Consider the following 23,953-nt stretch of genomic DNA (forward strand, 5'->3'; position numbering starts at 1 on the left):
CAGAGTGTCTTACAGAGTGCCTTTCCCTTCCTCTTCCCAGAACAGACACCCTGGGAGGTAAGTGGAGCTGAGAGAACTGCTCTTGAGAGAGGTCTTTCAAGAACTGTGACTGTAAATAGTTTTTGTGTTACCTTAGAGCTGCTGACAGCAAATCTGCAAGGTCACTGCTGAAACGTATGTAGCCACACAGAACAAGTGTAGTTCATACTGAGTCAGTGCCACCAGCCATTGCAAAAGGATAATGCTGTCACAGTATTAAATAATGTTACAGTTCCACCACTTATGGCCTGTAATCATGCAGCTAGTGCAATCATGCAGCTAAGTCCATAAAGAAATACAAGGATAGTCATCACATTGACCAATGCATCCTAAGCCTTACCTGCACTAACTCCCTCTCCAGCTATTCAGTCTCTTTGTCCCCATGAATATTGCAATTATTCCACTGTAATATTTCTCATTCAAGTATTTAATTATTATTTTACATATCTACACCTTCCAATGCCCCTTAAAGGGAATTCACTTCTTTGGCATTAAATTTAGTAACCTGAACTTATTCCGTTTTGGAGATGAAAGTAATCATTTTGACATCAATACCAAAACCCATAAAGGAAGTCAGTTTCAGATCACACATTAGAACTCAGCTGTAATGTCCATTCCCAGAGGATATTTAAGAACAATAATAAATTTAGAATCTATAAAGAGTGCGCAGTTTTCATGCACCAAAGGCAAGATGCAAGCTCCACTGACAAATGGCACTTTTAATTTGTTGTTGTTGTTATAAATTAACATTTCTATGAACCGTACAAATCTAGAAGAATGAATGCTGTTGATGTGCTTCTTCAGCAAACACCAAGTTGATCAATCAGGGAAATGTCAACAAAGACATTTCCACCTAGGCAGAATTAATTAACAGACCTCCCTGTGATGTGCCACACAGCAAAGTCTTGTCCCTTCCCATCAGTGTTGTTCCCATGAAAATGCAGGCAAGGAGAAGGGGGGAAAGCAGAGAGAGTGAGTCTTGTCAACAGAGCAGGACCTAGACAACCTCGGTCTCTGATCCTCCAAAACTACCTCTCCACCTCAAAGGTCAGCACTGTTCCTACACAAGACACATGACAGGAGTAATAGATAATAAGTAGGTGGCTGAACAGCTTCCCCTGTGGTTAAAACCAGTTGCTTCCAATTAAGTGCTAACATGAACTCCCTCTTCAAGAAAAGACAAACCTGCAGCTAATCCAACACACTCTGCTAAGCTCCTCCTCCCTGCCCCCCCGCAAATAGTTGATCAAGAGAAAAATGAGGCAGGTTCAGAGGTGGACTCTTCTCAAGTTCTTCTGCTCTGTTAAGACGGCCCAGTCAGTTGTGAGGATGCATAATAAGGCAGCAAGAAACTGGCTGCGACCCTCTGATCCTGTATATTGATAGTGCAGCAAAGGCCATTTGAACATTCTGTTTCGGCAACAGTAAACTTGATTTTCTCAAAGAGTCCCCTGGGAGCCCCTTATGTGCACATGAAACAAATGCTCTTTATCCCCACAAGTACAGCTTGAGCCAAAGCATGCCGAGTGCCTGTGGGAAATATTTGCAGTTTACACAACAGGTGGAACTGAAGATAGGAGTCTGCCTTACAGTGAGTCAGGCCACTGTTGCATCTAACCCAAGACTGCCTACACTGACCTGAAGGGGCTCTTCAAGATTTTAAGTAGAGGGCTTTCTGCCTCCGGTTCATCAACCATGCACTTCTGCTTGCTGTATTTCTGGCTTGGGCTTCCAGCTCAAGCCACTGACCCCAAGAGCCCTTAGCTTGACATCCTAAGTGTGAGTTGGGCCACCAGATCTTGGCAATCTGACTTACAATGCAAGAGAAGCACTACAGAATAAAGTAAGCTCCATGGCTCTGTGGTAGAGCATCTGCTTGGCACACAGAAGGCCCCAAGTTCAATCCACAGTCTTTCCAGTTAAAAGGACTGGGTGAGAGGCTGATGTGAAAGGCCTCTTCCTGAGGCCTGGAGAGCTGCTGCCAGTCTAAGCACACAATGTAGACCTTGATGGACTTGATGGTCTGATTCAGTATAAGACAGCTTCATGGGTTTATGTTCTTTTACAACAATGCTGAGTGGTAGTTGTTTTAGCAAATGAAAAAGAAAATGTTAAGACTGATATAATAATGAAGACCATTTACAAGAAGCCCAAATTTCCAGAAAATCTACCATATCTTTTTGCATGCCAATATAGTCAGAACCAGGCTTTTTTTGAGCAGGAACGCACAGGAATGCCGTTCTGGCTGACATGGTGTCAGAGATGTGGCCTAATATGCAAATGAGTATATTCTGGGTTTTTTTCTACCAAAAACTCTGTGCAAAACAATGGTGTTGCTTAATAGGCAAATGAGTTCCTGCTGGGCTTTTTCTACTAAAAAAGCTCTGGTCAGAACTATTATCTTTCAACATCTATTGAATATATCCTTTCAAATAAAATCAAATGCAAGTTTAAAGCAATTCCACAAACTCCCCACCATCCTTTTTCCAGTCCTTAAAATACTGCCAATCAAGATTTTGTAACAGACACTGAGAAGTCTGGAAAATTGAATACTCTCACATTCTGGTTATTTTTCCATAGGAAAAAAATCGGTAGTAAAGGGACTGGACTGTAGGTATCATGCATCACAAAAATTTATTAACCTATTTATTACCTCTCCATCCAGCCGAGGCTTTCCCTTAAAGAAAATGCCCCCCATGACACCAATTTTCACTATTCTGCTGAGTGTGTCAAAAATGCCTGTGGTTTTCAAACCAGTACCTAATGGAAGCCACAAATATCTAACTGTGTGGGTGCCATCCAAGCACTCCTCTCAGCCTTACTGCCAAACTGACTGTTCCATGAACAGTTGCCCTCAGAAAAGCCTTGCCAGAGTAGATGCATCTCAATGAGGCCCCAGCTTGCTGCCTGCAGAGGTTTCAATAGTAAAAGGGTTCTAGCCAAGCAGGATATTGATTACCCCAAGGGATATATTTCCGTTTGGGGAATGTGAAAGCAGAATCAAGGATCCAAGGAAGAGGTTAAGAAGAGAAAGGGAAACATTCATCCCCAAGTCACTGGACAAAGAGTTAGGGAAAATATGGTCTCAAGAGTGAGCTGCTGCTAGCCAAAAGGCCAGAAAATCACATCACATATTTCTCATTCAAATTTCCAATGACATCATGGACTTAAACTGAAGACAACCCTTCACTCAGGACCATTTCAGAAATTTCATACAGGTAAACCAGAGTTTTCTGCCAAGCATGCACACTTAATAGGAAGATCTAGCCAGTGGCTTGGATCCAGCAATCGCAAGTGGAAACAAAAACAGCACAGTGCTGCTTGTGCAAAATCTCCTGCAACATTTAGTGCTTTCCTCCATATACAGATCCAAGTGGGCAGCTGTGTTGGTCTGAAGCAGTTAAACAAAGCAGGAGTCAAGTGCACCTTTAAGACCAACTAAGTTTTATTCAGAACGTAAGCTTTTGTGTGCTAAAAACACACACTTCTTCAGACTTAGTTGGTCTTAAAGGTGTGACCTGACTCCTGCTTTGTTCAATTCCTTCCTATATATTATAGTACAGAAATTGGTTACACAAATTCTTGTGCAAGTGGAAACACAGTAAGTTTGATTTAGTACAAGTGGATACTGTGGTCTTTTCTTGTGTTTCTGCTTGTGCATGACAGCTAATAAGAGTTATCAAGAAACCCAAGTGGGGGATACAATACCTCTGGCTTAGCACAAGTGGAAATTTTGCAACCTAGTTACTGTACTTGTGTGATATACCATTTAAACACATGCTGTCATATTAATATTTAGCATTTTTAGTGCAATCCTAAAAGAGGAGCTGTTGTGTGTCAATTGTAGCACACATGCTTTGCATTCAGAAGGTTGAAGGTCCAGTTCTTAGCATCTCCAGTTAAAATTATCTATAGCAGTACTTGTGGACACAAAGCCTTCACTACATGAGACCCTGTGAAGCCACTGCTGTTACAGCAGACAATACTGAACTAGATGAGTCAGTGCTATGACTTGGTATCAAGCAGCTTCATATATGCATAGCAAAACACCTAAAATATAATATGTAGGAATCAAAAGACTGGATGCTATCAAATTTTTCACAGGTGAAAAAGAGAGGAAAGGCTGTTACGGATCACTGGAAAGATTATATTATAGCTCATGGGGCCCCAAAGCACCAAAAGGTGAGAAGGAAAATCAGGCAGGACTAAAACTGAAAATTGGTAGGATCCAACCAGGAGCCCTGTGGCACAGTGCGGTAAGCTGCAGTACTGCAATCCAAGCTCTGTTCACAACCTGAGTTAAATCCTGATGGAAGCTGGGTTCAGGTAGCCGACTCAAGATTGACTCAGTCTTCAATCCTTCTGAGGTCGGTAAAATGAGTACCTAGCTTGCTGGGGGTAAAGTGTGGATAACTGGGAAGGGCAATAACAAAAAGTCTGCCAAGAAAATGTCGTGATGTGACATCACCCCATGGGTTGGTAATGACTCTGTGATTGCACAGGGGACTGCCATTACCTTTATCTTTAGGATCCAACCCAAGGTTTCCTTATGGCAGAACCCACGAGACCACATCCTACCACCCATTTAGATACCTACCAATTAAACACAACTGAATATCAGTTAATGAAAATTCTTACATTGACAATTTATTATTTAATATATTATTTATTATTTATTTATGGGATTTTTATCCCACCGAAGCAGGCTCATGGTGGGTTACTATGCAGCTTGGCTTTCAACATAAATTTTCCTTCCCATGCAGAGTCCCATCAGAATATTTGGGCAAAGCATTGAGGAAGAGCTGCATTTTTTCTAAATATATTAGATACCTTAAGATAGTACCTGTATTCCAATACAAGAGAGTATGTCTCAGTGTTTTTTTTTTTCACCAGCTCAAGGGATCTTCCATAATCCATCACTCCATGATCCATCCAGCCTCCAGAGAATTGGCTACCTTGACTGTAATTCTAATTCAGATAACCTAGCAAGATGAACCACACTGTAGTTAATATGTTCATTGATGCCATGTCTAGCACACTCTCTAACAGAATTTCACCTGGATTCATCTATGCATTGCCTGGCCTTGAGAACTTTGCATCACTGGAACTGCCAGATCAGAGTTTTTAGTATGTCTCAAAACAGACCACTTGAACCCTCAAGGCTCTCAGTTCTTCAGGAATTCAGATGGTAGGTAAATGGAGTCCATGATTGTAGAATTCCAAGAGAATCAGGGTCTCCTCCTCGGGGCATAGAGTGTCACCTCTAATTTTTATCAACATTGAAATGGAAACAGTGATGATCCCTATTACAAGGTATTTTTCTATATTATATTTTTTTTGGGGGGGGGATCATCTTTGCATTTTGTTGGTTCGTGCTTTCATTGCATATTATCAAACATGTACTTCAGCATTTTCTCTAATCTAAACATGAAGTTATAAATTGTTATGATAAGGTTATGGTATGTCAACTACCAAATATTGCCTAATTTCAAATACCATCGCATGCTAATATTCAAATAGATATATCAGTTTTCACATGGACTTCCAAGAGATTCTGGAAGTTCTTTAGAAGGATAAATGATCAGGGAGTGTCAATGAGAAGAACAGATGGGAGACAGTTTGTCCACCACTACTGACCTTCCATAAGGAAATGTTGAATATGTTCTAGGACACACTCTCAGTTCAGAGAGATGAAAGGTGAGGCCTAGTACTGCCCTTTCTGAACTGAACCCTCCAAAAAATCCCCAGAATCTTCTGCAGCACACAAAGGCTCTGTACATATTTCACAAGTAGACTGCTCATAGGTTAAGTGCTCAGTGCACACAAGAACTTAAAACCACTGCAATATGTCAATGTATATAAGTGATGCATGTTTTCCAATGCTAGGTGCCATCACACAGCGACTATCAAATACTGCAGGTATTCACTATCAGTCAGAGAACCAAATACGACTGGCTATCAAATACTGAGACCCAATATTCCAAGAATATTGAAGCACCAAGAGATTATCTGGAGAATATTTAGAAAAGGAATCTTTGGGAGTAAATTCTTTTCATCTCTCCACATTCCCTAGCCAGCCTTCCACTCCATGACATATTTTTAGCAAAGTGATTACAACAACTAATCGTTCCTTAGCCAACAAGCTCTCCCATTAATATAAAAACAGAGCTGGATTGTTCAAATCAATATTCGTTAGCAGCAAGAATGAGCTCATTTCATGCATGTTCTAATTAGACAATAGAGATTATTACAAAACACCTGCAATGTTTGTAATCATTTAAAAATAATGAGAATCAATATCCGCTTCCAGAGGCACCATATGGCAAGTTCTCTTTCCTGGCATGTGGTCCCTGATAGGCTTCTTAATGCATCAATAATGATTATTAGCAATTTTTTTGTTTTATTTGAATTAAGTTGCACTTGGTTAAGGCAATGACTTCACCTTCAACTTAAAACTGGTGTGCCTGCATATAGCTCAAATAACCCACCAAGAACGTCACAGTATTCTCTAGATATTTGCAAGGCATTCTGATAATAAATACATCATACATCATAAGAAATCTGCAGCCTCCAGGGACTTTGCTCACTCTTACTACTGCATACCAAAGAGTGTGTCAATTCAGAACATTATAATGGCATAAATAAAGCTTTGCTTATGCAATTGGCAGAATCAAGAGGAAAAGTGTCGTCATCCCCAGACTTCAGGTTGCAAATGGCAAAAGTTGTTTTTTGTTCCTAATCAAACCTCTGTACATACAGAATATTAGCATGTGAGGGTATCCCTTCTTACTGACAAGCTACCTTTCTACTGGCAAGGGATTTTCTTTTGTAAAGGAAATAATTAAACATGTGGCACTCTGTTTACAATGTGAAGAACAGTCTAGAACAAATTTACTTGATGACAGAACTTTTGCATTGCACACAAATGGTCCCTGGTTCTATCCTGCCATCTTGGTTAGGAATTGATGTAGCAGATATTATGAATGAATTCATTCATAATATCTGCTATATCAGTTCCTAATCTAGGGAGAGCAACTGCCAATCAGAATATGATGTACTGAGATAAAAGCACCAATGATTTGCTTCAGTATAAACTATCTTTATGAGTTCACTGATTCTGTAAAAATTGGCTGTAAAATCTCTTCCTTCAAAGTTTTGCACTCAGCATATGAGATTAAAAGCAAAGCTCTATATCACTTCTAGTATGATAAAATCAACACATGTCACTTTTGAGCAATACTAATTTACATACAGTAGAAAGACATATAATCTTCCACAAAATTCAGTATCTTTTCTATAAAAATAAAATATATGGTTATATATCATATGATGAATTCTTATAGTCTGCATATATAAGCCACAGCATTTGCATTACATCTCATTCTGATCTAGGGGATGGCTCTGAGTACTGAAAAGTAAACAGCTTGGAGAGAGCAGCTACAGCTTACAAAACAGCAGCAGAAGTAACTCAACTTTTCACCCTGTCCCCTAAACCCAGCCTGAAAGCAATCCAATGCTATACATACTCAATACAGACAAAAGTCATTTAGAGCTCAAATAAGGTGTTCTTTTATTTCATCTGTACATTATTGACTATCTTGACTTGTTGTAAAACTATTATGGACAATTATTTCAATAAATCTTTTGAGTTTAAGCCTGATCTACACAACTCCAATAGCCCTGCTCAGTAGTTTATCACATTTTATCCCAACTTTACTTTGGGTACCACCATGCATCCAATCCTATTCTTACAACACTGTGAGGTAACTTAGGATCAGAGATGTTGGGTCCAACTCCTGAAATCTGAGAGAATCCACAGAAATAGATATTTCCCAACAGCAACCTTAATGTTCCCTCTAAGCTGTGGAGTCTTCTGAGCAAAAATTCTACTTTGTGACCTACTGGCATTAAAGTTGTGAGCTAGTACATACATTAGTTTGCTCTGGGGTAATTTTTCCTGAGCTAAGACAAAAATGTGTGAGCTGAAGGCTAAAAAACTATGAGCTAGTTCACACTAACTCAGCTTAGAGGGAACACTGCTTGTGACCCCCTCTCCCCAATAAAACTGCTTCAAGAATTACATGGTACATGGCACAGGGAGCAGCAAGAAGCAAAACTGGACTAAATCTAACCTTCCCTTTGCATTCGCTTGAGTGGAGCAAGCTCCTTCAATAAAAACAAAACTTGCACAAGAGTGAGGGTGCATGGCATATTGCTCTTGAGCAGGGGCAGCCAAACAGTGGCTCAGGAGTCACATGTGGCTCTTTCACACATATTGTGTGGCGCTCAAAGCCCCCACTGCCCTGTTTGCCAGCTTGGAGAGGGCATTTTTCTCTTTAAATTAGTTCACCAAGCCAGCTGGCAGCTTGGAGAATGCATTTAAAGTTAAAGTTGCTTTCTTTCCACCTCTCTCTTCCTCATCTTCCTTCCTTCCTTCCTTCCTTCCTTCCTTCCTTCCTTCCTTCCTTCCTTCCTTCCTTCCGGTTCTCAAACATCTGATGTTTATTCTTTGTGGCTCTTATGTTAGTAAAGTTTGTCCACCCCTGATCTTGAGGGTATCCTGACCCTTAGCAGCAGGTTCACAGAGGCAAAGGAAGTTGTGTGGGGAAGGCAGGAATGATCCACTTGCATGAACAACTTCCATTTGGAGGAGTGTGAATGCAATCCAATGGCTAGTCCAAGTGAGCTTCTTGGCCAAGGAAAAATATGAACCATTTAGTGCTAGGACAAGAGCTAAGCCCACCAGTCTACCATCACACTTGCACATCAGTTGTCTTACTATGTCTGAAAATGTGGATACACCTTAGATAGGCCAGCCCTGTGCCTTGGGTCTTAGAGCTGTTCTGATTGTGGAAACTTGCGGGTGGGGGTATTACAGAAAGCAATGGTGAGGAAATAAATGTTTCAATAAATAAACAAAATAATTTTTAAAAAGATATTGCCTACAAGTCCAACAGCCAATGGACTTTTTAGACAGTTTCTATATAAAGTATGTACAAGTGTAACTTACGTACAGTGCAACCATAAAAAGAGTTACCCTTCTAAGCCCACTGGCTTCAATGGATTAGAATGGTATAACTCTACTAGCACTTTGCAGTGCTAGGTTTAGAACCTGTCCTATAATCAGAGCATTTTTCTTCATTCTAGGACTAGACAAAGCTGTCTTTAAAAAAATAGAATGTAGAATTTGTTGAATATATAGCATGTATATCAGTTTGAAGGATTTTCAGTCTTCATATGCTTGTTCCCGCAATTTTGGAAAATATATGGAAAGTTTCTTTAAATAGTGTTGTTAATATACTGCCTAATAGAAAGACTGTGATCAGGAATTCTCAGGGTGTTAGCATTTGTCACTGTGATTGTAATTCACATCAATTCATAAATGCCACCCCCCCCCCCAAAAAAAAATGCTGTGATCATAACATCAGGGGGTTAATAAAACAGCTTTCCAGTCCTCTCCCTCCTTCAACCGATAACTTATTCAAATTGTAATTGCCTATAATGTGCACCCTGTATCACATTACTACTTATGCTACATGCAGTCTCTGGGGTCATCAATCATCCCAGCTGCCAGAAAAGACCTTGTTTTTGCCCTACCATTGAAACCATGGCAATGTGAATGCTTGAAGTATCATGACCAAATAAAAACCTAACGCCTCCAGTTGCCCCCAACTGGCATTTTATCATTTGGAATTTCTCTTGTCCCACATCCTCAAGTGACTCGCTCTGAAACGATCAATTCCATAGCATGTAATCCAAGAAACAAATAAGTGAGTCACAAAATGAATCAATTTTTCCCCCTCAAAAAACTCCGGTGTGCATTCCATGGGAAACTTTGGGGTTGTCTGCTAACTCTAATCTTGGGTGATTAAATACCTTGCTTTTTTAACTGATTAATCAATTAGTTAACCAATTAAAATAAATATGACAGAACCTCAATACAGGGATTATTTTGAGACTATATAATGAAGGTAATACTTTTCCTTGTCTAACCTCCAACAAAACATTTATTGCTTGAAGAACTATCTTGAACCTAACGGCTGTAATTCAGAGAAAGTTAAGTATACTTTGTTCCCATTGAAATCAAGTGGACTTTAGTGTTTAACTATGCTGCTGAGTTCCACACATTCAAACAGCCCTTGAACACATTTAAGCTTGTGGTAGTTTTCATGGGTGCTTTTCCCATGGCATATATGGATTGTTTACGGTAATGCCATCAATGCTAGCGGCATTATTGTAAACAATCAATAGCATTATTCAGGAAATGGCTTAGAGTAAAATGTGTGCATGAATTAATAGGTGACCATTCAGTCAATTAATCCTGTCATCTGAAAAAGTCCAGAAGCTGATTCTCAGCTTATACAGTCCTACTGTTAAGCGCCATGTGATTTCCTCTGAAACGTCCTCCGTTATATGCATACAAACACAGATGTGAAGTGGTCCTAATTTCCTACATCAGCTTACTCAGGACTTAATATCAGATGCGAGTAACTAATCGAAGAAGTTGGAATGGCTTAGTGATGGTGGCTCTTGAGGAAATCAAACAAGTAGTTGTTGGTCTAAAAAAAAATATGCAACCTGTTGCTAATATTGCCCCAATGAACTGGAAGGCAGCAAATGTAACACCAGTTTTTATTTATTTATTATTTGTTCTATTCCACCCTCCCCACAAGCAGGCTCCGTCACACAACATAGTCAGAAAAAGTTAAAAACCAGTTACATAATACTAAAATAATTAAACCATTTTAAACAGTTAAATAAATAGATGATGGTGAACTGCAAAACATAAGCTCATAAGCTTAACACTAAAATGGAATCAGATAAGATAACAATGTCCATGATCCAGACAAGCAGCATCAAATGGGCAGTATTAGATGAGCAGGATTGGCAGGAAGGTCAAATGTTCACATTGTCCACCACCTCAATTGAAAGCCTGGCAGAACACCTCCACTTTATAGGCCCTACAGAATTGCAACAAATTCTGCAGGGCCCAAATTTCCAAGGGGAGCATGTCCCACCAGGTAGGAGCCAGGACAGAAAAAGTGCTGGCCCTAGTTGAGGCTAAGTGGACATCTTTTTGCACCAGAGATAACCAAAAGATGTTGCTCAGCAAAGTGTAAAGCTCTTGGGGGGGGGGGGTATGGGGAGAGATGGTCTCTTAGATATGGTGGTCCCAGGCCTCTATGGACTTCAAAGGTTTTTAAGGATTTTTAAAAGGGATCTGATTGAGGTCCAAGAAGTTTCAAACTAGTTAGCCTACTATCTTTTTTTTTTTTAGTAAACTTGTGGAAACATATTAAAGCACAGAAAGGAACAAGCCCCAATGAGAAGAATCAGCATAGCTTCTATAAAAGGAAGTCCTGTCTCATCAATCTCTGGCTTCCCGTTAGCTTTCTCAAGCCAAAAGCCACTGGGAGTAGAAAGCAGGGGGTGAAATGGCTGTGGGGCATTTCACCCCCTGCTTTCTGCTGGCCACAGCTTTTCACAGTGAGCAGAAAGTAGGGAATGAAATGTCTTCTAGCCACTTTACCCCTTTTATGCTTTTTTCTTGCCTCCAAATGCCACAGCAAGCAGAAAGCTGGGGGTGAAAGCTTCCTTCTGCTTTTTATGAGGAGCATAAAACAGGGGTTTTAAATAACTCCAAGCCATTTAAACCCCTGCTTTCTGCTCCCTGTCACTTTAGTGGGGAGCAAAAGCAGACATTTAAACTTTAAATGGCTCATGAAGAAATACAAACATGTTCAGTTTGCAAACTAGCCTATTAGTTCATGGTTCATTTCATGGTTCAGCCACAAGCCATGAACCAAACTGCAAAAATACAGTTTGTGTCCATCCCTAGTACTTGGCTCATTACTGAAAAATCACTTTAATGACACAGCAAGAGGGAAGCAACTGCAATCTGTGTTGCAAGAGCAGGAATGAATCAATAGGATCAGAGAAGAACTTAAAGTAGCAGAGAAACTTCACAAAAATTCTTTTTTTGAAGGGGTCAAGATCCAGTCTAACACAGAAGGAAGGACTTTGTGGCTTGTTAAACCTCTTGTTTGATACATTTCTCCTTGTTTGTAAAAGAGTAGAATATCCTTTGACCCAATACAGAAATAGAGAAGTAGGATCCAGATATCTAAGGCTTCTTGATCTACCATGCCTTCAGTACAGAGAAATTATCTTTTGACTTAATTTTGCCCAAATGGATTTTCCCCAACCTTTTATTTTCCCTCAAATGAAACCTCCTAACTAATCCAGCTGCTAATTAAGCCCTAGTTCTCACACACAGAGCTGTTTCACCAGGCCTTTGGTTGAGGTGGTGGACACTACACCATCTGGCCTCCTTGCTCAAAATGGCCCCACTCTCTGCCCACAGAACTGTTAATATGATGCAGAAGTGATATCATCTGATCTGCCTTTTCCAGCTGTGGGGCCTCAAGTGGGATAATAGTTTATGTCACCATCTTGCTAATTTTAACTGGTAAGTTTAACTGATATTTTAATTTCCCATTGTTAAATGGCTTACATCATAAGAGACTGCTGCTTAGCGTTAGGTCACTCTCTTGAAAAAGTCATATATGCATTTTTAATATCAAAACAACATTTCTCATATTATCTGTCCCCAGGACTCATTCCATTGCAGAAGATGCACACATTTCCACCACCTTTTCAGTGCCTTGCAGCTGTCAGTTAAATGGAGAGCCTGTGACTGACAAAGGTTTGTGCAACAAGCTTCATGACTGAACAGGATTTGAATCTAGGGCGGTGTCTACATTGTAAGTTTAAACCTGTTTAATAACCATTCCCATTCCCCACAGAACTTTGGGAACTAAAACTCCGTTAAAGCACTCACAGTCTTTAACAAGGAGCTCAGAGCATACCAAACTAGATTTCCCAGTGTTCTTTAAAGGAAGCCAATGTCAGTTTAACCCACCATTTCTTAACACCCAAGGTCAATATTCTATCTTATTTGTCCCAAATATCTCAGCCATAAAGAAACCAGCCTGGCCATATATCACTCATCAGAAAACATAAAAGGAGTTCCAGATTTTCATTTTCCTTCCTCTCCAATCTTCCTTTTCATCACTGAGCAGAGACAAGCCAGAAAATTTCATCTCTGGACTCTGAGCACTCACAATGCTTATGGAATTCAGTAGTCATGGATATTCAGCATCACTCTGGATAATGTCAGACAACCCACAAAGGGATGCGACTGTTGGCTATTGGGAAAGGCAGCGGCTGAAATTAGACCTCCGGTGCCTCCCGTCACTTAAGACAAACGATTTATCCTCTTAGCAAGCATAAAGGGTTCCAAATTTTGCAGGCTGCTTCTTCCCAAACCGGAGACTTTAACAGGACTTCTTCAAAATGAGATTGCTTTCCTTCTGTGATTTACATTACTGGGATTAGCCTGGTATTTCATCTCTGACACTATGAGAAATATTGCTGCCGTAAACCCTGCTGCCCTTAGTAAAAGCTGAACTACTTGGCAAAAGCTAATAAAGTGGGGAAGAATGAAGGCAATTGCCAATGAATGCTTAAGGACCAAACAAGACAACTGCCCACACACACATGCACACACACAATTGCCTCTCTTGCTGCTCTCTTTGATTTCAAGAGCGGCAAGAGAGGTAATTGCAGAGCAAGGGTCCTTTCCAATCTATACTTCTGTACTGCAGGGTCTGTGCTGCAGTGACAGGGAAATTGCTTATAGGCTACCTTTAGTTTTTATTCCCCCTCCCCATAAATACACCACCATGAAGAATTCACATAAACAGTAGCTGGCCCTTTCTAGCCAGTGCTTCAAAAACAGGGTGCTACAGTGCTCACCACAGCAATAATATTTTGCCTCTCCATGTTACATCCTCCCAAATCATATCAGTTCCATTTCATACCTGCAGGAACATCAGAGTGACCAGGTCTCCCCCAGTCTCTGCCAGCACTGGGGGGGAGGGGGATGGAGGGTGCTGGAGTCATGTGGATGCACATCATTTATGGTGCCAAGCTGGAAATGATGTCATCACTTAACCACAGAGTTTGGTGAATCCTATCACATATGACAACATTACTTCCAGTTTGTGCCAGAAGCAGCAGCGTCTGCTGGCACCATGCCAATATATATGTCTCTACCTCCCGGTTTCTTGCAAGGGGCAGCTGGCAATCCTAAGGAACAATCACGGCTGCCATGCAAACACAAGATCTGCACAGGGAATTACACCATAGATTAGTTTTCAAATACTACCAAGTACACTGATCAGGTCTGGGTTCCTACCCTGTGTTAGATGGTAACACAGACATATGTGAGCTGTGTGTTCTCCTTAATTCTTGTGGGAGGGTGCCCATTTTGGATCAGGACTGCAGTGCACATGGGAAAGGGGCTTTGGGCTTCTTCCCCGCCTCGACATGTTCTCAACTGAAACAGCCCCAGGACTGATATTTAGGGGAACCCACATGTTTCCTAGGATACATATGGGTTTTCTTAACAAGCTCAGAAGCACACCCCTGGGACTGTTTCACACAGGGAAAATGGCACAAGAGAGGACAGGTGAAGCCCTTTCTCCATATGCACCGTTGTCCTGATCCTAATCAGATACTGCATGTGTATGATCTGAGAAGATTCCCCCCCCCCTCACGAATGACTAGGGTTGCCAGGTATTGCCTGGCCACCAATGGGGGATGGGTGGAGAGTAGGAAGACTCACTGGATTAAATTAACATGTAAACAGACTAGATGCTGGTAAGTAAAGGGGGCCAATAACTGCAAATTGCCCACAGTGATTTTTCACCTCGTGTGATAATGAAAATGGTTATAGGGGGAAAAAATATGTCTAAGATTTCCTGCACTGGTAGCCTATACAGACCCTTCGAACTCTAGGATATGACAAATTATAACACACACATCAGTATTCCTATATTAATAGATACTCACCACCAGATATCTTACCCTGGGAACAAGTCATAATTCTATAATTTGTCATTTCATGTCTACGTTTGAACACATACTGTATTTGCAAATAGTTTTCATGCTAAAACAGAGAGTAACCAAAGCTGGGAATAATAAAAAGGAAGATGAATTAAAAGATAAAAAACAGAGATTACACACACACACACAAAAATAACAGGAAACATGGGAAGCAATTTTAGACAAGTAGCCTGCAGAAAGGAAACTTCTGAAGATGATATCAGTTTTAGGCATAATAAACAATATATTTCAATGTAATTCTTAACAGAGTTGCAGCCCTCTGAATCCAGGGGTTTAGGTATAACTCTGTTTAGGATTGCAGTACCAAAACTGCTCTACCCAGCTAAAGTAAAACTGAATGACAGATATTTTAAAAAGCTTTACCACAACTATGAATGCATTTTTAAAAATGCAAAAGAAAACACAATCAGATGTTAACAGTTTAAACTGTATTTAAGGGTATGCAAAAAAATCTCGTAAAATCCAGATTTGAAGTTATTTGGGGGCAAAAAAATTGGGAATATCCCCAAATATCAGATTTGGCTATTCCCAAATATACGGGAAATATTTGGCTATTTCCAAATATACAGCCCCATTATACCCTATGGGCCTTTGAAGTCAATGGAAAAATAGGGTATAATTAATTGTGTCTGGGGGGAGGGGGTTTGAGGTAGAGGCTCCAAATTTGCAGGGTAACTGCAGGAGCCTCTCCCCAACAGATTCCCCAAGTTTCAATCAGTCACATCCCACAGTAATAACAGTGGGAAAAGTGACTCTGGGGAGCAGGAGGTTTGAAGGAGGACCCAAAATTGCAGGTCAGCTGAAGGGACCTCTCCCCTACAGAACCCCAAAGTTCCAGAAAGACTGGAACTGAGGATTCAATTTCTAGGGGCACCCAAAGAGGGTCATTGTTCCCTATGTTGGGGGAAACTACCCCAGGCAGCAGTCAGATTCTCCTAGAGAATCTCTGCAGTGGAAAGTCAACTGTGGTGAGGGTCCTTGCTTGTAAGGAACATAACAGTACTATGTGCCTAGCAGAACAAGCGCCACTGTGGCAGTGGCAGTGCAATACACAGGACCTTAGTTCAAATTAGAGAACCTCTCTGATTCACAAGTTGGGATGGGGGCTTTCTGCAGGGACTGCAGCATAGAACCAGTGCCTTGAATGAACTAGTGCCAAGCAGCAGAGATGGGACATGGATTTCCTGCATGCAAAGCAAATGCACAGCTCTACAGAACGAACACCTATGGAGAATCCTTTAACACTGACTTTGTTCTGCTAGGCACATAGCACTGTTATGCTCCTTGCAAGCATAAATTATAATGTGTATAATTGAGCCAAATACCAGCAAATACTGCCAAATACCAATTTGGCAGTATTTGGCCAGCCATATTCGGCTCCCGAATAACATTAGAGAATCTGATTCAGCTACGTTTGGGGCCAAATACAGCCAAATCAGCCATTTGGGGTTTTATTCAATTTGGCTAAACTGAATGCACACCACTATTTAAATTAACACAGTTAAGTAAAGCTATCAGGTATTTAGTCAGCCTCTTCATATGAAATTCAAGAAAAATTATAGTTTGTGTTAACCTTATTAAAAGTTATAACTAAGAGCTCTCACAAGTATCAGAGCAATTCAATTAGATATTGTTAGTCTTCAGTTGAGTTTTCAGTGTCCTAAATGATCCAACCATGTTTACGTTACCAGAGCTCTCTGTAATGTCAAATCCTGACTCAGGTGACAATCCAGGGAAGTGCTATAACTGTGGTGGAATACATCAGTTTTACATCAGCATTTCCATAAAGAAGACATAGCATGTAGAATCCAAATAAACATGTACATATCTTTAAATTCTAGTGTATGTGCATTTGAGTAATTTGGGTTGACCAGGTTTCTTAGATATAGGGTCCATATTTTACTTCCACCTATGCACAGAAAGGATTGGTGTTTCTTGTGTCAATCATGCAGCATTCTCAGCACATTACATATAAAAGAATTCCTGAAAATGTCAGCAGGAATGTTGCACAGTAAGTGGTTTGTGGACTGTGGCCATTCACTGTTACTTTTTGACCGAAGTACTTATGGAGCTTACAAAAAAGATGGTGTACTATGAACTACTGTCTTGGTAGAACATGTGAAAGGACTGTAAGGATGCACCCACTAATAAGTAATATCTAGTATAATGAGAAGGATAGGGCCAGAAGCAAGGTCCAACATCAGACCATATGCATCCACAGAAGTTTTATAAAGAAAAGTTGATGCTACTTCTCCAAAAGTACTTTTGGTACTACTGTATTCATACTTCCACATTTCTTATGTTTTTAATTCAAAACTGATACTGCTCTAATAAAAACATGATCATCTGGTTTCTTGTTCTCTTCCATATTCTCCTTAAACTGTACTAGGATATACTGAGAATTTGGGAATATTTGAGATACAGTAGAATGCTATACAAGTGGTATGTCTGACCATAAATAGTCAGGAGCACAACAGAAACAAGCAGCAGTAATAGTAATACCCAATTTATAATTACCTGGCTTGTCCAAACAGTATCAGGACAAGACTGTACTGCCACTTCATAGTCTTCTTTAGCCTAGCAAACTGTGTTATCTCACAGGAAGGAAAGAGAAGATTAAATAGAGTGTGTAGTTTCCCACAGCTTTTAACCACATGAAGTGATCATTTACCCCTGGATTCCTCTCTTTGTTTTCTGGCCACCACTCAGTAGCACTCACACACATGGGGCCTTAACTCTCTGGAGAGCAAATCCGCTAAATGGCGTTTTTGAATGGCAATCTGACAGCATTTTTTCATCTCACTGATTTCTATCTTCCTCTGCTTTTTCTCTGTTAGCAGCTGTGAAATGCCCGCTGATTATCATCTTCATTATGCATGTCACTATCTTCACCATACAGGGTTTGAAGGTATTTACACTGCTCTAAAGTATTCCATGATTTTAAATAATTCCCTACTAAACTCACCTTTCTTCAGCCCATAAGATACATACAAGCTTAGTGATCTTCCAAGTTCCAGCTTTTCCCACCACCTCAGCACTTGACTACCCAATTTATAATTACCTGGCTCAAATAAACTATGCATTTTCAAAAAATAATTTAAGCTCAAGCAGATTCCAAAATTTAAGACCCCATCACACTCCCAAAGTCATCAACCCCATGATCCAGTCTAATGACCCTTCTGCCCCTGCCACACATTTCATGTTTCTAGTCCAAAACGCAACTGATAGCAATGGTTGGAAGCGAGGCTCACAGTGAGACCTCATTATGCCCTAGTACTGAATAGCACCTATGGCTGGAAAGAACCATGAGAAATGTGGTTAGAAGTGGGGTTGCCAGCTCCGGGTTGGGAAAAACCTGTAGATTTGGGTGGTAGAACCTGAGGAGGGTGGAGTTTGGGACCCTAAAATCCAACTTCTGAAGAAGCTCTATCATTTAATAATTGATTGCAGTCCCATGGAAGTTTCTTGAATGAGGCTTGTGCCAAGATTGGCATTATGCTGGTCTCCCATTGACCCAGCAAGAATTACAAAACACGAATTTATTCACAAGTAGTTTCACAAATATTTTTGACAGAGAGCTGGCTTTGCATTCATGAAGTGCAACAGTTTATAAGACAGGATCTGGACTTATCTTTATTCTCTTGCTATAAATACATCCATTCTTCCTTGTCAGTTTGAAAGTATATTGCACATTTTGTTCGTTACAGTGGAATTTTATTACAATTTATGAAACAATAGGGGGTTTGTAATTCAGATTACCCCAAAAACCCATTCCTCGTTTTTTTTCGTGGTATCCCTAAAAAAATTAACACCAAAGGCTACTGAATGTATATGCTTCCCCTGTTCCCTTCAGGACTGCCATTATATGCTTCATCAGAGCTTTGAGTCACCTCCTTTCAGAGGCTGTGGCTCCAAGGCAAAAATGACAGACTCTGATATAGAGAGCACAGGAGGGTCAGCAATGCTCCCGTTATATTGTCACTGCATTTATCCAAGAACTGTGAGGAAATGTTACCAGGAAGCTATTAGAGGCAATAGTCACTGTACTCACAGGCATATCTGCATGTGACATTTACTCTGCTTGGAATGATTTATCCCTTCAGAAGGGAAGGCCTGAGTCACATCCTGGTAATAACAAATAAATCACCCGCTAGAGAAAGATAATGATGTTGGCCAGCTCAGCACTGGCTTTTAAACACCTGTACCAGCCTATGCCTTATTCCTGAAAGATTAAACTGGGAGTGGGGGCTATAAAGAACAGCAGAACTATGGTCGGAGCTAATTCTCAAAACTGAATGCTTCAGAAATATTGACCACACCCAACATATGCTCAGCTAATAGGGTCACAGTGAGGAAATGGCACTCATTGGCAATATATGCATGGACGTAACTTTAGCATAGGCTATGCATATTCCATTCTGACAGCTGCGAGCGGAGATGATGATATCCCAGTTGAGCTATTCAAAGTCCTAAAAGTGCTGCTGCTAAAGTGATGCACACATTATGTCAACAAATTTGGAAAACACAACAGTGACCACAGGATTGGAAAAGATCAGTTTATATTCCAATCCCAAAGAAGCATAATGCCAAGGAATGTTCAAACTATCACACCATTGCACTCATTTCACATGCCAGCAAGGTCATGTTAAAGATCCTACAAGCCAGGCTTCAGCAGTATGTCGATCGGTAACTACCAGAAGTTCAAGCTGGGTTTCGGAGAGGTAGAGGAACTAGAGATCAAATTGCCAACATTCGATGGATTATGGAGAAAACACGGGAGTATCAGAACAACATCTATTTCTGCTTCACTGACTATGTGACATATTGACTATGCTAAAGCCTTTGATTGTGTGGATCACAACAAACTGTGGCAAGTCCTTACAGAGATGGGAGTACCAGACCACCTCACATGTCTCCTGAGAAACCTGTATAAGGGTCAAGAAGCAACTGTCAGAATGGGATATGGAACAACTGATTGGTTTAGAATAGGCAAAGGAGTTCGACAAGGATGTATATTGTCACCCTTCTTACTTAATTTATATACAGAGTACATCATGTGGAATGCTGGCCTGAATGAAGCACAAGCGGGAATTAAGATTGCTGGGGAAAACATCAACAACCTCAGATATGAAGATGACACTACTCTAATGGCAGAAAGTGAGGAGGACCTAAAGAACCTCTTGTTGAGGGTGAAAGAGGAGAGCACAAAAGTAGGCTTGAAACTCAACATCAAAAAAACTACGATCATGGCATCTGGCCCCATCACACCTTGGCAAATAGAAGGGGAAGACATGGAAGTAGTGACAGACTTCACATTTCTGGGATCCAAGATCACTGCAGATGGTGACTGTAGCCATGGAATTAAAAGACGTTTGCTCCTTGGGAGGACAGCTATGGTGAACCTGGACAGTATAATAAAAAGTAGAGACATCACCCTGCCAACAAAAGTCCGCATAGTCAAAGTGATGGTATTCTAAGTAGTAATGTATGGCTTTGAGAGCTGGACCATAAGGAAGGCCAAGCGCAGAAGAATAGACGCTTTTGAGATGTGGTGCTGGAGAAGACTCTTGAGAGTCCCTTGGACTGCAAGAAGATCCGATCAGTCAGTCCTAAGGGAAATCAACCCAAACTGTTCCTTGGAAGGTCAGATGCTGAAGCTGAAATTCAAATACTTTGGCCACCAAATGAGAAGGGAGCACTCCCTGGAGTAGATTCTGATGCTAGGAAAGAAAGAAGGCAAAAGAAGAAGGGGACGGCAAAAGATGAGATGGCTGGACAGTGTTACTGATGTAACAAACAAGAATTTGAGCAGACTTCGGAGGATGGTAGAAGATAGAAGGGCCTGGCGTGACTTTGTCCATGGGGTTACAAAGAGTCGGACTCGACTGTGCGACTGAACAAAATGCATATTTAACACCTAATACACATAGGTCAGGGGAGGAGAGTTGTTTTTATATCCCATTTTCACTACCCAAAGGAGTCTCAGAGTGGCTTACAATCGACTTTCCCTTCTTTTCGCTACAACACACACTGTGAGGTAGGTGGGGCTGAGAGAGCTCTTGAGAGAACAGCTCTGAGAGAACTTGTGACTGACCCAAGGTCACATCAGCAGCTGCATATGGAAGAGTGGGAAATCAAACCTGGTTCTCCCAAATTAGAGTCCACGCTCTTAATCACTATACCATGCAAGGATCCGGATTCAACTGGAGCCCGTTTTGCAGGACCTCGGGGAGGGGTAAGAGTGAGGGCAGTCTTTTCCTGGGGGGGAAGGGGTGGGTCAGGACCAACGGGGGAAGCAGGGGCCCACCCCAGTTCAATGCTGGCCCTATCGGCAGTCTAGGGGAGAGGGTCAGAGGGCGGGAAGGTCAGCAGCTACTTGAGGTGCAGCACTGTCGCCGTCTGCCCTCTTTGGTTGTGGGCAGTATCAGATACCTGCCATGTAATGTTGACTCCTTTGCTTTTGACTCCTTCAGTCTCAAGGGGACAGCACTGGTCAGCCTGCATTGTCTGGCTAGGGATGGACAATGGCCTGCAGGATAAAGTGGGAGTCCCTTGGTAAGGAGAGTGAGAGGTGTACTGGATGGACCTCTTCCTCAAGGTGCAGTCTTCTTTGGCTACCCATGGTCCCCCCTGACACACTGTTGATTCAACTTGATCTACTCGAGGCCACTCCAGCAGAGTGCTGGTGCATAGGGCTGTTGAAGATTTGTGAACATTGTGGATCGTGGATGTGATGATTTTCTGGCTGGAGCTGGATTCAGTGCCAAAGTTGGTGTGGGGTACGCCCTGTGGATAAGGTGGAATTGGCAAAGCGGAATCCGACCAAGAGATCATGGACACTATGGAGGGTCACTGGATTTAGCACCCTGACATTTCAACATGCCTGGAGATCCTGCTTTGTCCTGAGGGGGTTCATTTGTAGGGCTACACAGTGCTGCAAATTCCCTAGGTCCTTGGCTACAGCTGTAGGAGCTTTGGCGGGAGCCGTCTCAGGCACGGCTCTTGTGGCAGTATCAGCATGGGGCTGGATCCATTCTCAGGAAAATCAGCCTGCGTGCCCACTTCCAGAGTGTGGTGATCCCCTTAAGGGATCTTGGCGTGAGGGGCGACTGATGTGCCAGCCCAGGGGCATGTCCGGGGAATTACCCTCAAGCTCAGGTGGCAGGGGAAACCACCTCTGGGCTTCTGCCCTAGTGGAATCCAAAACCTGCCATCCCAAGGTGACCAGCGGGGCATTGACTGGCAGGCAGGTCAGTCGATGAGTGGAATCCTTACCCCATGCTGTGCCAAGGCTTACTACAGCTGTAACCAATAAAGTTATGACCAAATTTATTCCACTTTTTCTGAAAATGGTGTGCTCGTGTGTTATTTCAACTGAAACTGTAAATCAAACTAGAATGTGTTGGCAGGGAGGAGTTTGCCTTGGGTGCCCACCTCGGTCCCCTCCTCTTGGTGCTGGAACTGCAAACTGGTGCTTTAAATTAACAGTGCACTATCTTGCTGCTTTTTTGTTGTTGCTGATTTTATCTGCTAGGCTACTGTCAGTCATTGTTTTGAAATGTTGTTTTAGTTCTGCAATTACAATTTTATTGTATTTGTTGTTTTTCATTCTTAAAGTCCTGAAGCAAACATCTGGAGACCGTTCCACTCCTGTACTCACCCTGTCCTCCAGCACTGTAGAAGCGCCCCAAAAAGCTACCACTTCCTAAGTGATAGCAAATCGCCAGGGCACTTCCCTGCCACCTTTCCCAGCTGTCTGAATGGCCGGGGAGCACATGAGAAGCACCACTCATGCACTTGAGCGGTCTGACCACTCCTGCGGGGAGCACGCTGTCTGGCCTGGCAGTGGTTGCATGCAGTCTGCCCGCCCACAGGGCACTTCTCTTTCTGCCAGCTTACTTCAGGATGGGAGGCTGCCGCCTCAAGCTGCTGTTCTGGACCCAGCCTTTTAATAGTAAAAGGGCACAGTATAATTCCCCCAGATAAACTCTGGCTGAAGTTTCACTAATATTTGTTATAAGTGTCTCTGTCACTGGGATATACAGTTAATTTCAGTATTATGACATCTCTTTGAAGGCTGACCTTAAACAATATTTCACAGTATTTAATAAACATCATGTTATTTGACCAAAGTTAACTGCTACAGGACTTCCCTGTTTGATAACTGCCAAAAACACCCAAGAACTGCCAACAGCATCTGAATTTGAAATTTGGAGGTAAAACTGCACATTCAAAATGTGAGTAGCGGCCAATCTCAAATTGTGCAAAATAACATTTTAGCACTGGAGTTTTTACATGAGATACAGCTCCTTACCAAAGGAGCATAATAGAACAGTTTGAACATATTTGTTGAACATTACTAAAAGTCTGCAAACATTTCTGGCCAAGTTCCAACTGCTAAGGTCCAGCTAGAAGAAGAAAGAAGGGAAACCAATCGTATTCTATAAAAATAGACATTTCGTATTTAGGGACTTTTGTGCAAATTTGCATCTAGCAAAACAATGAAGTAAATTTATCAGAAAAATACATTGTTATATGTTTGCCATTCAGACAGATTTAGCCTAAAGGTCTCTTTGTTTAAACTGGACTTTGGAACTATGCACCTGTTGCAATGCATAGGATCAGAGAAGCAAGTCCTCTCTTATTTTAAATTTTAGCTAGTGTTCACTTGACCAGAAGCCTGGTCAGATCTTGGAACAGCATTATAGTGTTAATAATAGATGTCTTGCCTTGTCTCTCTAGACATCTTAGCAGGGTTTTTGTTTTTTTTAGCAAGAACTCACTGGCTGGCTGGCTTGTCATCAGGGTGTGTGGCCTAATATGCAAATGAGGTCCTGCTGGGCTTTATCTGCAAAAAAACCTTGCATTTTAGTAATCCATTCATTTATTAGCATGGATTAAACTGCCTGATATTATCGCCCATTTTAACATGCTTTGTAGCTGG

At 41.4% G+C, this 23,953-nt stretch overlaps 1 protein-coding gene across 22 annotated transcripts in view; it reads right to left on the reverse strand.

Moving 5' to 3' along the window:
* The window catches only part of NRXN3 (neurexin 3), a 1,739,678-nt gene that overhangs the window by 1,579,401 nt on the left and 136,324 nt on the right, over positions 1 to 23,953 (reverse strand). The window lies entirely within an intron of this gene.

Source organism: Heteronotia binoei, chromosome 21 (assembly GCF_032191835.1).
Source record: "Heteronotia binoei isolate CCM8104 ecotype False Entrance Well chromosome 21, APGP_CSIRO_Hbin_v1, whole genome shotgun sequence".
Classification (NCBI taxonomy): Eukaryota; Metazoa; Chordata; class Lepidosauria; order Squamata; family Gekkonidae; genus Heteronotia; species Heteronotia binoei.